Below are 16,754 nucleotides of genomic sequence, written 5' to 3' on the forward strand. Positions count from 1 at the left end.
ATCTATTTTAAAAGACGTGAACAAGTACAGCAATATTAATTAAAGTTTTAATGTCTGCAAAGCTACAAATGATAATCGATATGTCTACTTAATCTTTGTGAACTTAACATTTCTTTACATTTTTTCCTAAATTTTCTCAAACACATCCAGTACAAAGAAGGCTTTATTGTCACAGATATGCACTTCATAACAACCGACATAAGTGTTATACTTCTTTTAGAATTATATAGCAAATGTAAAATGCTTACAGTATCCACAATGTTATCCACCAATGAAATACTGGAGATTACAATCAAGAGGAATGGTACTGGCACCAAAGAATACGTATGTGTCAACATTTTCCAAAAGTTAAAATCCTGTAGTTCCATTTTCTTATTTGTCTTTCTTTGTCTGACCAATATCAAGATACCAATAGTCAATTGAATACATGAAATAAACACTGATATGAAACACAACACAGTGTTGTAAATCAGTAAAATATAGCTGATGGGTTTTGTGAAAAAAACGATGGACAACGCCAAGGAGCCAATCCATGCCAGAAGACACATAATCTTCACATTCTTCTCAACCATGACAACCTTATTATACGCAAAAGGATTTCGATAAGCATTCCATGTATCCACAGCAAGCAGAAGGAGTAGCAAGATTGAAGCAAGGTGACCAACTTTGTATATACTTATCAAGAAACTGAATGTTGGATCAATTTGTTTTATACGACTTCTGTTACGTTGAAAGATGCTCCAACTAGTAATTGCTATACAGTAAGTCACTGCTATCCAAATGTCGGCAACAGCAAGATTTGTGATCAATATTTTTCGTGATTTTATTTTTGCATGTTTCATGCTATGATAAACAGTCACAACGGTTAGATTTCCGATAATAGATATTGAACCGATGATGCAGACGATAATGCCGAAGGCCAGAATACCTTGGTCCCTGACGTCTTCGCTCTCAGTGCTGTTGCCATTTTCTTGAAACATCGTTAGTGACTTACTGTAATAATTTTCCTATTCCTGTTAAAGCGTCTACTGAACACGAAATAATGAGCATATATTGGTTTAACTAAACGGATTATAATACATTGATTTCCTATTTTACAGGATCTTCCGGTTATGCACAGACCAATAGGAATATGGCTTCTATAACATGGCTATTCATTTAAGGTATTGATATATACATGGCATGAGATAATTGTATGATGGGATCTACCTCATGTGGAATAGTAATTTACCTTTTTTTCTATTTCATTCATATCAACTAAATTGCCATAAGTCGAAAGTAGTGAAACGGGTTCCTATAATAATCACTTTAACCGCTATTTTTTTTTTGTACCATATTTATTGAGTGTGATCCATCCAGCAATTGCTGATCATTAGGGACCCTCAGAGGTTCACAAGACAAACATATACACAAAATAAATCTACCATGTTTGTCATTTTAGAAACAGGTGGTCGTTTTAAAGAGGACTGCAATACAATGTCGGCGTCTGTTTCAAACTGAAACTAGATTAGATAAGTAAAGTTTCAAGTTCAAATGAAACTGGGAACAGAAATTTAAAAAATCCAGAATATACAATGCACTTTTTATCTTTTAATTACATTTTAGAATAAAACTAAATGACCGAGGATATAGTATGTACAGCGCTTAGAGGTTTCACAACATTAGGCGCTTTATAAATCCAAGATATTATTAGTCGCGTGCAAACAGCTCACTATGTCGGTCGGTCGGTTAACACTAACTCAAATTTGAGCACGCGACTGCAGCCATGTATATGGCCTTGTTTTTATTAGTGTGCTAGCAATTATACCCGCAACAGGGCGGGTTCCAAAATTAGTTTAAAGCCTTCACAGTACATAACACCCGACGGCAGTACCTCCCTATACTCACCAACCCCCACCCCTCTTCAATAACACCCCACACTTGTTTTAAAAACAAATTCTTCCCAGGGCAAATTCAACTTCAGGTTCAAAATGAGAGGGGTATACGTAGCTATGATATGCCTATGGTTTAAGTACGTTGTAAACTGTGTAAATGAATAGGTGTCATATTGGCTGATAATTAAATATCTAATTTTGGTATTGTGGCCCCTAGCCTTCTTTCTCCTCTAACCATCCCAGCCACAATTAACAAACCTTAACTCTACCCCAGGACAGTTCAAATGTAGTAACTTTTCCTAGTACAATTCCAATCATATACTTCATTACGCCAGTATTTTCGTCCCCAACCCCCCTCCCAACACACCCCAGATACTGGGTGGTGTGTTTAAGACGGTTCCAGTACAAATAATGTTAGCCATCACTCCCAATCCATAATCCCTCAGTGGCAGTTTCTAAATGTAGTTTAAAACATTCCCAGTACAGTTTCGGTCATGGTGATAGGCCTACATCCCCACCCAAAACTCCCATCCTCTTCCCAGTGATAATTAAAATACTTTAACAATTTCCTACCACAATTCTGGTCAATTTGATAGCCTGCTACCCCTAGCCTGAGCAAAATCCCCACTATCCCCATAACACCAATTCTCACACCTTATCTCCCAACCCCACTCTCCCACCAAATCCCTTTTTGAAATGTAGTTTAAAACCTTCCCGGTACAATTGCGATCATTTTACTTGTTACTTGTTACTTGTTTTCATAGCTATCCCCATTATTGGTGACATTTCACAATGAGAGACGTTAATTTTGATGAGAAGGTCATGGAACACTAATTAATTTTAAAAACAACTAAAAACCTGGGACCTGTAACCCTTGGTAGGGACTCTGACGGGTACTCTTCCTCCGGGTCAAAGGGATCCCGAAACTCATCGGTGGGCAGGGGCGTTCATCTCCCTGTTCTGTTTTGATACCCCATGTATGGTTACATGCAGAAACAGAAATTTGTATAACGAACAAACATCGAAAGTGGGAAAAAGTGGGCCATTTTGACCACATGTTGGTCCCTTACTTGGATCCTAGATGGTGGATGATGTTCAAATATAGTTTAGAACATTCCCGGTACAATTGTAGTCATTTTGATACCCCATTGTATAACGAACAGACAGACAAACAAACGTACAAACTCTCTCACTTATAGATACTAACTGTATGCAATAACAGGAAAAGTATGTCAGCTGGAACGCATTGTGACGGCGCTAGTTAACACTCGATTTGTATTCGTGGTCCACTGCGAATACGGGAGTCCGGTAGGGTATGATGCGTCTTGCTATTGTAGGCCTACATGGCAGATATGTTGTAAATAAAGTAGGAATGGATTTACCCGATTGTCGTTGTTGTGTACATGTTGACCGATATAATAGTACAACGTCAGACCATATTCAATCTTGTACATGCGCATGATTTTTCCTATAATGCATAGCACACATTTTCACGTCACTTATAGTTCCTATCGGCCTATGCGTAATAGTTTTATAGTTTCATTATTTTAATTCTAAAACACATTGAGTTTTTACTGTTTGTTTTTTTCTTTTTTTTATATATATTTTATATAGACCTATAATAGCATACACATTTTATACATTTTCAGCAACCTTCGGCGTATTTCACTAAATAAAAGATGCATTGAAATTCGTACAAACTGTATAACTGTATAAAAATTGTTCAAGTTGTTTCAATCAGTATCCCTTCCTGTTTCGACAGAAACCAGGGCACCGAGGTTCAAGAGGAAATAGATGCTTGTTTTCTTAATACTTCCTCATTGGTTAAAAATCAATGTTAAAAGTAGTTTATTGATTTGATGGAAAACGCTACAACATCTTTTTTTTCATATATTTTATTGTATAGTAGACCAACTCTTATGTAAAAAGAAAATCAACCCGTAAACGTGTGTGTAATGTAGCATTTGTTAATCATTCCCTCATCATATTTGTATAAATGTTGTATTTAAACTGCTTATATTGATGACCATTTTCAAGTAATAATTCTGTACTTTGATAAAAATCGAATCGTTTGTAGGGAATCCAGGTGTTTTTAAGGGGAAGTGTTATTCTTTTGTGGGAAGGAATCAGAGACCCCTCAATCCAATTAATAAATTATTGAACGATTGTGAAATAGGGTCAATACATATATAATTTTATTTGCAGTTGCTATATACATAATAATATTTGAGTTGAATGGAGAGAATTTCAATTTTTCATGAGGTGGAAGATCGACTGTTCTTCAACGAGGCGAAACCGAGTTGAATTTCAATGAATATAAATAAGTAATGTATTACATCCTATCTCAAATGAAAACACGCAGCATTACTTTAACTAATCATTTTAATATTATGCCTAACACACCTACACTAAAAAATTGTACTAAATTAATTATTCAGCCGGATTTTGGCCGCAAGAGCAGATCAGTTATTATAGGCAGGGTGTCCCGCCATGAAATTATGCAGCAGGTCTACCGAGTTGCAAAGATAACCGCTCCAATACAAATTCAAAACATTATTGGTGGCGCTCGTAAAGGAAAATATATTTTCTCTTCGTAGGTCTCCGGTTATATAGCGCCCTCTATAATGTTCCCTATTATGTCATAATTATTCATGAATTATTCATGATTTCTGCCCACGTTCGTCCTGGAAAAAAAAATTACGCCTCCGGTCTTCTACGGTATTATTTACAGTCGGTGTAATCAATGATTCAAGTAATCGTTTATTTTCTTCTGTTATATATAATAGTTAAAGATAAATACAAAAAGCAAAAGCATGTGACAAAACTAAATTATTAAAACAGTAAAATTAATAATATTTAATTAATAATGTATTCAATGTTGTAGCTACAGTTTATTTAAAATAGTGACCAGAAATATTTGAGTTATTTTCTACAAACCAAAACAACAAATGATAACCGATACATCAATGTTTAGTTATTATTTTTGAAAGTATTTCTTTAAGCTTTTTCCTAAATTTTCTCAAACACATCCAGTATAGAAAAGGTTTTATTGTAACCGAGATGTATTTTATAAAAACAGCAGTAAATGTTATAGGCCTGTGTAAATTTGTCAATGTCAAATGTAAAATGGTTGAAGTCTCCATGAAATTATCCAACAATGATATGATGGAAACTATTATCAAGAGAAATGGTACTGGCATCAAAGTGCAAGTATGTTTCAACATTTTCCAAAAGTTAAAATGTTCCATTTCCCTATGTGTCCTTCTTTGTCTGAATAACAAGATACCAATAGTCAACTGAATACATGAAATAAAAATTGATATGATACTCAGCACAACGTTATAAATCAGTAAAATACAGATAGCAGGGCTTGTGAAGAAAGCGATGGACAATATCACGGAGACAACCCATGACAGAAGACACATAATCTTCACATTCTTCTCAACCATGACAACCTTGTTATACGCAAATGGATTTCGATAAGCATTCCATGTATCCACAGCAAGCAGAAAGAGAAGCAAGATGGAAGCAAAGCGACCAACTTTGTATAAACTGACAAAAATATCGAACTCTGTATCAGTGTTTTTCACATTAGCTGCTTTGTTACCATACAAGTTGCTCCAGATTGTTATTACTACGAAATATGTCACTGCAATCCAAATATCTACAACAGCAAGATTTGAGATCAATACTTTTCGTGATTTTATTTTTGCATGTTTCATACTATGATAGACCATCACAACGATTATATTTCCGATAATAGATATTGAACCGATGATGCAGACGATAATGCCGAAGGCCAGAATACCTTGGTCCCTGACGTCTTCGCTCTCAGTGCTGTTGCCATTTTCTTGAAACATCGTTAGTGACTTACTGTAATAATTTTCCTATTCCTGTTAAAGCGTCTACTGAACACGAAATAATGAGCATATATTGGTTTAACTAAACGGATTATAATACATTGATTTCCTATTTTACAGGATCTTCCGGTTATGCACAGACCAATAGGAATATGGCTTCTATAACATGGCTATTCATTTAAGGTATTGATATATACATGGCATGGGATAATTGTATGATGGGATCTACCTCATGTGGAATAGTAATTTACCTTTTTTTCTATTTCATTCATATCAACTAAATTGCCATAAGTCGAAAGTAGTGAAACGGGTTCCTATAATAATCACTTTAACGGTTTTTTTTTTTTTGTACCATATTTATTGAGTGTGATCCATCCAGCAATTGCTGATCATTAGGGACCCTCAGAGGTTCACAAGACAAACATATACACAAGATGCTCTACATAAACAAAGTCTTATTACAAGTCTTTGGGAGTGGAGTTGTAATTTTGTCCTTAGAAAAAATCGTGACGTGATGTGACGGGACTTGAACCCAGGACCTTGGAGTGGTAGCCAAACATCATAACCACCAAGCCACAATTGTTACTATTCCACTCTTCATTACATTGTTTTAGTTAGTACTATAATTTAATCATTCGAGGTGTTTCGGATTGGTCAGGTTTTGAACGTCGCAATGTGTATCCTAATAATTGAAGTAACTGTGATTGAACATTGATGTCTGTCAAAACAAGATGGAACAGCATGTATCGACCTACATAATCCGTCTGCGTTGTTAGTCCTCAAAGGGTTTCATCACCTTCCCACACACACCCCGAACACCCACCGTGTGTAAGAATTCGCATTGTACAGAACGACAAGTCACGCTCGAGTGTGCTACATCTTTATATCACATTTACTTCATATAGGCCTATAATATGACCCAATAAAATGACAAGAATAGGTGCGTTATAGTTTTTTTGACTTAATCCATTGTGCATGTACATAAATCTACCATGTTTGTCATTTTAGAAACAGGTGATCGTTTTAAAGAGGACTGCAATACAATTTCGGCGTCTGTTTCAAACTGAAACTAGATTAGATAAGTAAAGTTTCAAGTTAAAATGAAACTGGGAACAGAAATTTTAAAAATCCAGAATATACAATGCACTTTTTATCTTTTAATTACATTTTAGAATAAAACTAAATGACCGAGGATATAGTATGTACAGCGCTTAGAGGTTTCACAACATTAGGCGCTTTATAAATCCAAGATATTATTAGTCGCGTGCAAACAGCTCACCATGTCGGTCGGTTGGTCGGTTAACACTAACTCAAATTTGAGCAGCCATGTATATGGCCTTGTTTTTATTAGTGTGCTAGCAATTATACCCGCAACAGGGCGGGTTTCAAAATTGGTTTAAAGCCTTCACAGTACATAACACCCGACGCCAGTACCTCCCTATACTCACCAACCCCCACCCCTCTTCAATAACACCCCACACTTGTTTTAAAAACAAATTCTTCCCAGGGCAAATTCAACTTCAGGTTCAACATGAGAGGGGTATACGTAGCTATGATAGGCCTATGGTTTAAGTACGTTGTAAACTGTGTAAATGAATAGGTGTCATATTGGCTGATAATTAAATATCTAATTTTGGTATAGTGGCCCCTAGCCTTCTTTCTCCTCTAACCATCCCAGCCACAATTAACAAACCTTAACTCTACCCCAGGACAGTTAAAATGTAGTAACTTTTCCTAGTACAATTCCAATCATATACTTCATTACGCCAGTATTTTCGTCCAACCACGCCCCCCCCCCCCCTCCCAACACACCCCAGATACTGGGTGGTGTGTTTAAGACGGTTCCAGTACAAATAATGTTAGCCATCACTCCCAACCCATAATCCCTCAGTGGCAGTTTCTAAATGTAGTTTAAAACATTCCCAGTACAGTTTCGGTCATAGTGATAGGCCTACATCCCCACCCCAAACTCCCATCCTCTTCCCAGTGATAATTAAAATACTTTAACAATTTCCTACCACAATTCTGGTCAATTTGATAGCCTACTACCCCTAGCCTAAGCAAAATCCCCACTATCCCCACACCAATTCTCACACCTTATCTCCCAACCCCACTCTCCCACCAAATCCCTTTTTGAAATGTAGTTTAAAACCTTCCCGGTACAATTGCGAACATTTTACTTGTTACTTGTTACTTGTTTTCATAGCTATCCCCATTATTGGTGGCATTTCGCCGTCTTTGACATTATGTTGACATAGCACAACAATGAGAGACGTTAATTTTGATGAGAAGGTCATGGAACACTAATTAATTTTAAAAGCAACTAAAAACCTGGGACCTGTAATCCTTGGTAGGGACTCTGACGGGTACTCTCCCTCCGGGTCAAAGGGATCCCGAAACTCATCGGTGGGCAGGGGCGTTCATCTCCCTGTTCTGTTTTGATACCCCATATGTATGGTTACATGCAGAAACAGAATTTGTATAACGAACAAACATCGAAAGTGGGAAAAAGTGGGCCATTTTGGCCCCTTACTTTGATCCTAGATGGTGGATGATGTTCAAATATAGTTTAGAACATTCCCGGTACAATTGCAGTCATTTTGATACCCCATATGTAAGGTTACGTGCAGTAACAAAAATTTGTATAACGAACAGACAGACAAACTAGCCCTCGCGCATAGCGCGATACTTGGCCAAATCAAAATTGGCCTCCTAAACACACTTGACCCGATTTTCACCAAAAGTGTGTGTCTTAATGCTGTGTGATTTAGGCTATTTTCACTACAATCCTGTGTATACGAGTTTAGTGTACAGGTTATGTAACCAGCCTTTCAACGAACAATAGCTTCAGTCGGCTAACAATAGAACAGCAACGCGAAAAACACACGGGTGAATTTGAAAAGAAATAGGTTTTGTAAACTACTCGCATCAAAAAACCTCTATATTAAATCTAATTAAGTTTTAAAATTACAAATCACAAATTATAACTCTTGCCTCTTGTACAAAAATGAAGTTTTTTGGACAAGTAGTTCTCGAGAAAATGCAATTTAAGTTTACTTGTTAATTTAAGACTGCTCACCGGCTTTTGATAATTCTGTCCTATCTTTTAACACTAGCAGGTCTGAAAATAATTTTTAAAAGTGGTCCAGAATTGGAACCGTGGTCCGGATTTTAACCAAAATTGGGCGGTGTCGTCCTTGCACCAGGTGACATGTGTGGTAGTAATTTGGAGTCATTCGAATCAAAACTGTGAGCGGTAGAGTGATGACAAACAAACAAACACACACACACACACACACACACAAACCGCACCAATCAACATACTTGGCCAATTTTCAATTTGGCCAAGTAACAAACGTACAAACTCTCTCACTTATAGATACTAACTGTATGCAATAACAGGAAAAGTATGTCAGCTGGAACGCATTGTGATGGCGCTAGTTAACACTCGATTTCAGAGCCATATAATAAAGAGTTACGACATTGAATTATAGTCACGTGATATGCAGATCAATTTGTGTCAAACTTGTCTCCGTTATTGCATGTAAAGTATAGGAGCAAGAAAATACTTTAAACTTGTTCTTATATTTTAAAAAATGTAATTGCACATTTTACGGTGAAATATCGATGTGCACAGCGTACAGAAGTACTTGCGGCAAAGAATATTGCGCGCGCGTGCGCTAGTACATTATAAAGTTCGATTGATTGATTATGGAACGAAACATCCCATAACTACGTCCTATTAATAACAATTATGTAATATTTTCAATTCATAATACATGCTTTAATGACTAAATAAAATAATAAAGTGTCGTGGATATATTTGTTAATATATTGAATAGGGTATGAACAATATTAAAATAATAAAGGCAAATTATTACAAATGAAATGATGAACGAGTCTCTGAAAGTTTGTGTCAAAAACACACAGAGAGCCATATACTGTATAAAAAGAGGGGTGAATTTGTGTGTTTTTTGTATTGGTTCATGCTTTGATGTATCCTGACTTGCATGTAGGCCCTAGCATTTATTCTTTTGTTATTATAGACACAATATATAAATGTTACCAAATTAATACCATTAATAAAATTAATTACTAAAATAAAAACGGAATATAAGCGTTATTTCATAGACAAAAAAATCTAAAAATAATGCATGAACAATAGGGAAACGCTATACAAAAGAGACGCGCGCGCCCTCAGCGTGCGAATTCTTTGACACAAAAATGGCTTCTAATTTTCAATGTCGTAACTCTTTATATATATGGCTCTGCTCGATTTGTATTCGTGGTCCACTGCGAATACGGGAGTCCGGTAATGCGTCTTGCTATTGTAGGCCTACATGGCAGATATGTTGTAAATAAAGTAGGAATGGATTTACCCGATTGTCGTTGTTGTGTACATGTTGACCGATATAATAGTACAACGTCAGACCATATTCAATCTTGTACATGCGCATGATTTTTCCTATAATGCATAGCACACATTTTCACGTCACTTATAGTTCCTATAGGCCTATAAGTAATAGTTTTATAGTTTCATTATTTTAATTCTAAAACACATTGAGTTTTTACTGTTTGTTTTTTTCTTTTTTTTTATATATATTTTATATAGACCTATAATAGCATACACATTTTATACATTTTCAGCAACCTTCGGCGTATTTCACTAAATAAAAGATGCATTGAAATTCGTACAAACTGTATAACTGTATAAAATTGTTCAAGTTGTTTCAATCAGTATCCCTTCCTGTTTCGACAGAAACCAGGGCACCGAGGTTCAAGAGGAAATAGATGCTTGTTTTCTTAATACTTCCTCATTGGTTAAAAATCAATGTTAAAAGTAGTTTATTGATTTGATGGAAACGCTACAACATCTTTTTTTTCATATATTTTATTGTATAGTAGACCAACTCTTATGTAAAAAGAAAATCAACCCGTAAACGTGTGTGTAATGTAGCATTTGTTAATCATTCCCTCATCATATTTGTATAAATGTTGTATTTAAACTGCTTATATTGATGTCCATTTTCAAGTAATAATTCTGTACTTTGATAAAAATCGAATCGTTTGTAGGGAATCCAGGTGTTTTTAAGGGGGTGTTATTCTTTTGTGGGAAGGAATCAGAGACCCCTCAATCCAATTAATAAATTATTGAACGATTGTGAAATACATATATAATTTTATTTGCAGTTGAATGGAGAGAATTTTTCATGAGGTGGAAGATCGACTGTTCTTCAACGAGGCGAAACCGAGTTGAATTTCAATGAATATAAATAAGTACTGTATTATATCCTATCTCAAATGAAAACACGCAGCATTACTTTAACTAATCATTTTAATATTAGGCCTAACACACCTACACTAAAAAATTGTATTAAATTAATTATTCAGCCGGATTTTGGCCGCAAGAGCAGATCAGTTATTATAGGCAGGGTGTCCCGCCATGAAATTATGCAGCAGGTCTACCGAGTTGCAAAGATAACCGCTCCAATACAAATTCAAAACATTATTGGTGGCGCTCGTAAAGGAAAATATATTTTCTCTTCGTAGGTCTCCGGTCTTCTACGGTATTATTTACAGTCGGTGTAATCAATGATTCAAGTAATCGTTTATTTTCTTCTGTTATATATAATAGTTAAAGATAAATACAAAAAGCAAAAGCATGTGACAAAACTAAATTATTAAAACAGTAAAACTAATAATATTTAATTAATAAATTAATAATGTATTCAATGTTGTAGCTACAGTTTATTTAAAATAGTGACCAGATATATTTGAGTTATTTTCTACAAACCAAAACAACAAATGATAACCGATACATCAATGTTTAGTTATTAGTTATTATTATAATATTAGTATTTCTTTAAGCTTTTTCCTAAATTTTCTCAAACACATCCAGTATAGAAAAGGTTTTATTGTAACCGAGATGTATTTTATAAAAACAGCAGTAAATGTTATAGGCCTGTGTAAATTTGTCAATGTCAAATGTAAAATGGTTGAAGTCTCCATGAAATTATCCAACAATGATATGATGGAAACTATTATCAAGAGAAATGGTACTGGCATCAAAGTGCAAGTATGTTTCAACATTTTCCAAAAGTTAAAATGTTCCATTTCCCTATGTGTCCTTCTTTGTCTGACCAATAACAAGATACCAATAGTCAACTGAATACATGAAATAAAAATTGATATGATACTCAGCACAACGTTATAAATCAGTAAAATACAGATAGCAGGGCTTGTGAAGAAAGCGATGGACAATATCACGGAGACAACCCATGACAGAAGACACATAATCTTCACATTCTTCTCAACCATGACAACCTTGTTATACGCAAATGGATTTCGATAAGCATTCCATGTATCCACAGCAAGCAGAAAGAGAAGCAAGATGGAAGCAAAGCGACCAACTTTGTATAAACTGACAAAAATATCGAACTCTGTATCAGTGTTTTTCACATTAGCTTTGTTACCATACAAGTTGCTCCAGATTGTTATTACTACGAAATATGTCACTGCAATCCAAATATCTACAACAGCAAGATTTGAGATCAATACTTTTCGTGATTTTATTTTTGCATGTTTCATACTATGATAGACCATCACAACGATTATATTTCCGATAATCGATATTACGCCAATGACACAGACAATAATACCGAATGGCAGCATACCTTGGCCATTAGATACTTCATTCTTCTCATCGACAGTGCTGTTCGATTTTTCTACAAACTTACAAAACATCGTTAGCGTTAATATGATAACCTGACTTATGCCGTAGCATTATCTGCCGAACACGGAATAATGAATAATTATTTAGACCGGCTTCAAAATGTCATTGATTTTCTGTTTACATCAATAATTATAGACCAATAGGAATGGCAATGTGGCTGCTACAAGCAAAACATAGTCATATAAGGTATTAATAATAGACAACGGAAGTATGTATTTGTGAATTCTGCTAAATTCAGAAAATATTTTATTTTACGTTAATTCTATAATCTATATTCTAAGTTGTAGAATAAAGAACAATTCACTCACACTACTAATAAATTCTATATCGGCCATTAATTCAATCCGATAATTCTTCATTTGTCATAAAAAAATGAACAAGTTCACGAGATAATTTGTTTTTAATGACTTTAGATAAGAATAGTAATAAAAAATGTTCTTTCACCATTTATTACTGCCCAATTTATCCCATGATTTCATAATTTATTTTAAACTCGTACAGTTTTTACTTTGTAGTCGTGATATATAAATAAAAATAAATAAAAAAGACTCGATGATGAATTTAAAAACATGTATCGGGAAACGAAATATATTTACCTTGATCCTAACTTAGCTCATTTGGCCCTCACTTTCCTCTGAAGTATGGGTGGTATTTCAAGTGGTGTGTGCAGACCAACTTTCCTCAATCCCTCATTTATTATTGTACTATTGATAATATAATTTGAAAGATCTTTTTAATACTACAACTCCTGGTGCGTAAACTCGACTTCAGTACTTTTAATGCATGTCCCATTGTTTGTTGGAATTGTATTATTTTCTGTTATAGAATTAAAAAAATGTATTAATATAGTATCGTCATAAGCGAACTTATAGAACGACAGGTTTCATTTTCATTCTCAACTGGCGTTTCATCGTCTAGCGTTGTTTATCCTATGACGACGATGAGTTGATATGGCGGCACCAATAGGTCCATAAATATAATACAATATTGTGTGTATAAATGTGGATGGGCGTTTATTAGATGGTATTTGGATGGGGGGGGGGGGGGGGGGGGGGGGAGTGGCGATAATTATTTGAATTGATGTTTTATTGGGGAGGTGTTCCGTGCGTTTATTAAAATAAATACCATCCTAATTGGTATAATTAATACATTATTCCGCGACACAGTGAGCCGTTTTGGCCTAAAAGGAAGACGTTTTAGACGGCTTGCAACATGGGCAGAAGTATCCCAGGGTCCTGACGGGACATAGATAGCGCACAGTATACATAAAGTCCTAGCAGCTTACTCAACAACTCAGCTATCGGGGTTTCAATTTACTCCTATGTTTTATGAATATATTTAATTTGATATTTATGTACTACTATACCTTCACACGCGCGGTCCGAAAATAAACAAAAATCCAAAATGGCTATCGCCACCAAGCATCAACGGCCAACTTAGTTGAAACAGGGAGTTGTTTTACAACTCACTGGTTGAAACCAACCATGCAGGGAACTTGCAAGGTGATTGACACACCTTACCGTAACGTATCCGGATATTCACCCCCTGGACATTTACCCCCCGGAAAACTACCCCCCCCCCGGACAACCACCACCTGGACAACTACCCCCTTAGGACAACTACCCCCGGGACAAATACCCCCGGACAACTACCCCCTTAGGACAACAACCCCCTTAGGACAACTACCCCCTGGAAAACTACCCCCCGGACAATTACCCCCTAGGAACAATTACCCCCCCGGACAATTACCCCCCCCCCCCCGGTAATTACCCCGTGGACAACTACCTCTGACACAATACTCCCCGTAGGACAACTACCTCCTGGACCTGGACAATACTACGAGGGCAAATAATCTTTTAGGACAACTACCTCCGTAGGACAACTAACCCCTGGACAACTACCCCCCGGACAATTACCCCCAAGGAACAATTACCCCCTGAAAATTACCCCCCCCCCCGGACAATTACCCCCTCCCCCTGGTAATTACCCTGCGGACAACTACCTCTGGACCTGGACAATACTCCGAGGGCAAATAATGTTTCAGGACAACTACCTCCGTAAGACAACTAACCCCTGGACAACTACCACCCAGACAACTATCCCTTTAGAACAACTACCCCCCGGACGGACAACTACCACCCAGACCATTCAACAACCGGACAATTATCCCCCCCCCCCCCGGTAATTACCCCGCGGACAACTACCACTGACACAATACTCCCCGTAAGACAACTACCTCCTGGACCTGGACATTACTACGAGGGCAAATAATCTTTTAGAACAACTACCTCCGTAGGACAACTAACCCCTGGACAACTACCCCCCGGACAATTACCCCCTAGGAACAATTACCCCCGAAAATTACCCCAAGACAATTACCCCCCCCCCCCCACCCCCCCCCCCCCCACCCTCCACATCCCCTGTCAGGTCTCGGGTCTCTAGTTTCGAAACACCCGTTAAAAACAGATGATTTCATTTTTACAGAAACCGGTCCTATATATTTGTCTACTTTTGGATTTGGGGGGGGGGGGGAGGAGTAGTTGTCATGGGGGTATTTGTCCGGGGGTGCAGTTGTCCTAAGAGAGGGGGTAGTTGTCCGGGGGGTAGTTACCCGGGGGGTAGTTATCCTAAAGGGGTAGTTGTCCTAAGGGGGTAGTTGTCCGGGGGGTAGTTGTCCGGGGGGTTGTTATCCTAAGGGGGTAGTTGTCCGGGGAGTAGTTGTCCGGGGGGTAGTTGTCCTAAGGGGGTAGTTGTCCGGGTGGTAAACATCCGGGGGGTAACTGTCTAGCGGGTAGGTGTCCTAGAACCTACCGTAAACCCGGAAATTACTTCTACTGCGCGTAGAGTTAAAATTTACTGATTGAAATCTACGTTTCGCGGTACATCTGAGATAGGTAAGGTAGATATCCAAGGCGGAGATTAGTACCGACATTTTTCCATTGTGCTCGCCTATGTCAGAATTAACCATAATTTATAATATATAGATAAACCAATCCTTTCAAATGACCGTTACAGGGCTAATGTACATCATTTTCATAAGACAGTGTACTACCGATGAACTTGTGATTCTTCGATGACTTATTGTTAAAATCCATTTGTCGAGACAAAGTTCTTACGGAAGTATCTCACCTATCAATTATTGTTTACTCAACTGACAATTTAAGTTTAGAAGGATAAATCGATATCCATACCCGTATCAACTGAAAATTCAAAATATTATTTTGGGAAAAAAACATTTTTGCACCTATCCATAAAAAAGCAATTAATAATTTCTATAAATCCGAAACACTATTGTATTTCAATAGTACAGTATGTATAAAATAATACTTTTTGTTACACTTTCTTATATGTTACAAGAAAAACTAAATAAAATAAAACCAAATGCCAATATGCAGTAGTTTTCTGTTATCTCTAAGTAATGAAAATATATTTCTAGCAAAATTCTTACATATAATATTAGTTTATTTGGTTTTGCGGCCGTACAAAGTAATGTCAAAAATATGAAAACTTGTTAACATTACCATGCAGCAATGTTTATTAATTTCTGTTACGCTTCCAGTATGAAATAATATGGTTCTGCTACACCATTTCTGTTGATATTTCTGTTGCTAGCTTCTGCATTTGTACACCTGTTGTTCTCAGTGTCAGTTATATTATCAATATTATAGTACACGTCAGTATCTTCACTCGTCTCTGCTGCTGCACTAGTATCAGTAATTATACTGTACGCCTCGTCATCTGCACTTACTTGTGACATTTCTGGAATACCGTGAACGGTTGCACTGTTGCTTTGGTAATACACTGTTAGTGGCTCAGATAGTCTTCGGATTTTGTTTAGTACGTAAAGTATCATACGTACAGCAAATAGTATGGTAATTACTGTAGCCATTATCAATATAAACAAATGAACCTTTTCGATGACATTATTTGATCTTCCGGTTATGCATTTGTTTAAGGTCGTGTTAGGATGTTTTAGTTTTAATTCTATCTCATCACAGTTGATCTGTGCATCAGTACTCGCCAGACACTTGACACTGTAATTACCGGCTGATAATCTATTACAACACCACTCATTGTTACGATTCAGCATACCACCATAATCAATAAAACCATGTAATGTCCAGTTATACACCTTGTCTCCAAATCCACCTGTAACTTGACATATAAAGCAGTAGCCAGACTCTTGGGTTCGGTTATGCTTGAGTTCTGCGCTTAATTCTGGTCTAGCCTTTAAATAACGTAGAACAATGATTATACGTATCGTTATATGAAGTTGAAATGCATTAA

The sequence above is a fragment of the Antedon bifida genome, chromosome 4 (assembly GCF_963402885.1).
Source record: "Antedon bifida chromosome 4, ecAntBifi1.1, whole genome shotgun sequence".
Classification (NCBI taxonomy): domain Eukaryota; kingdom Metazoa; phylum Echinodermata; class Crinoidea; order Comatulida; family Antedonidae; genus Antedon; species Antedon bifida.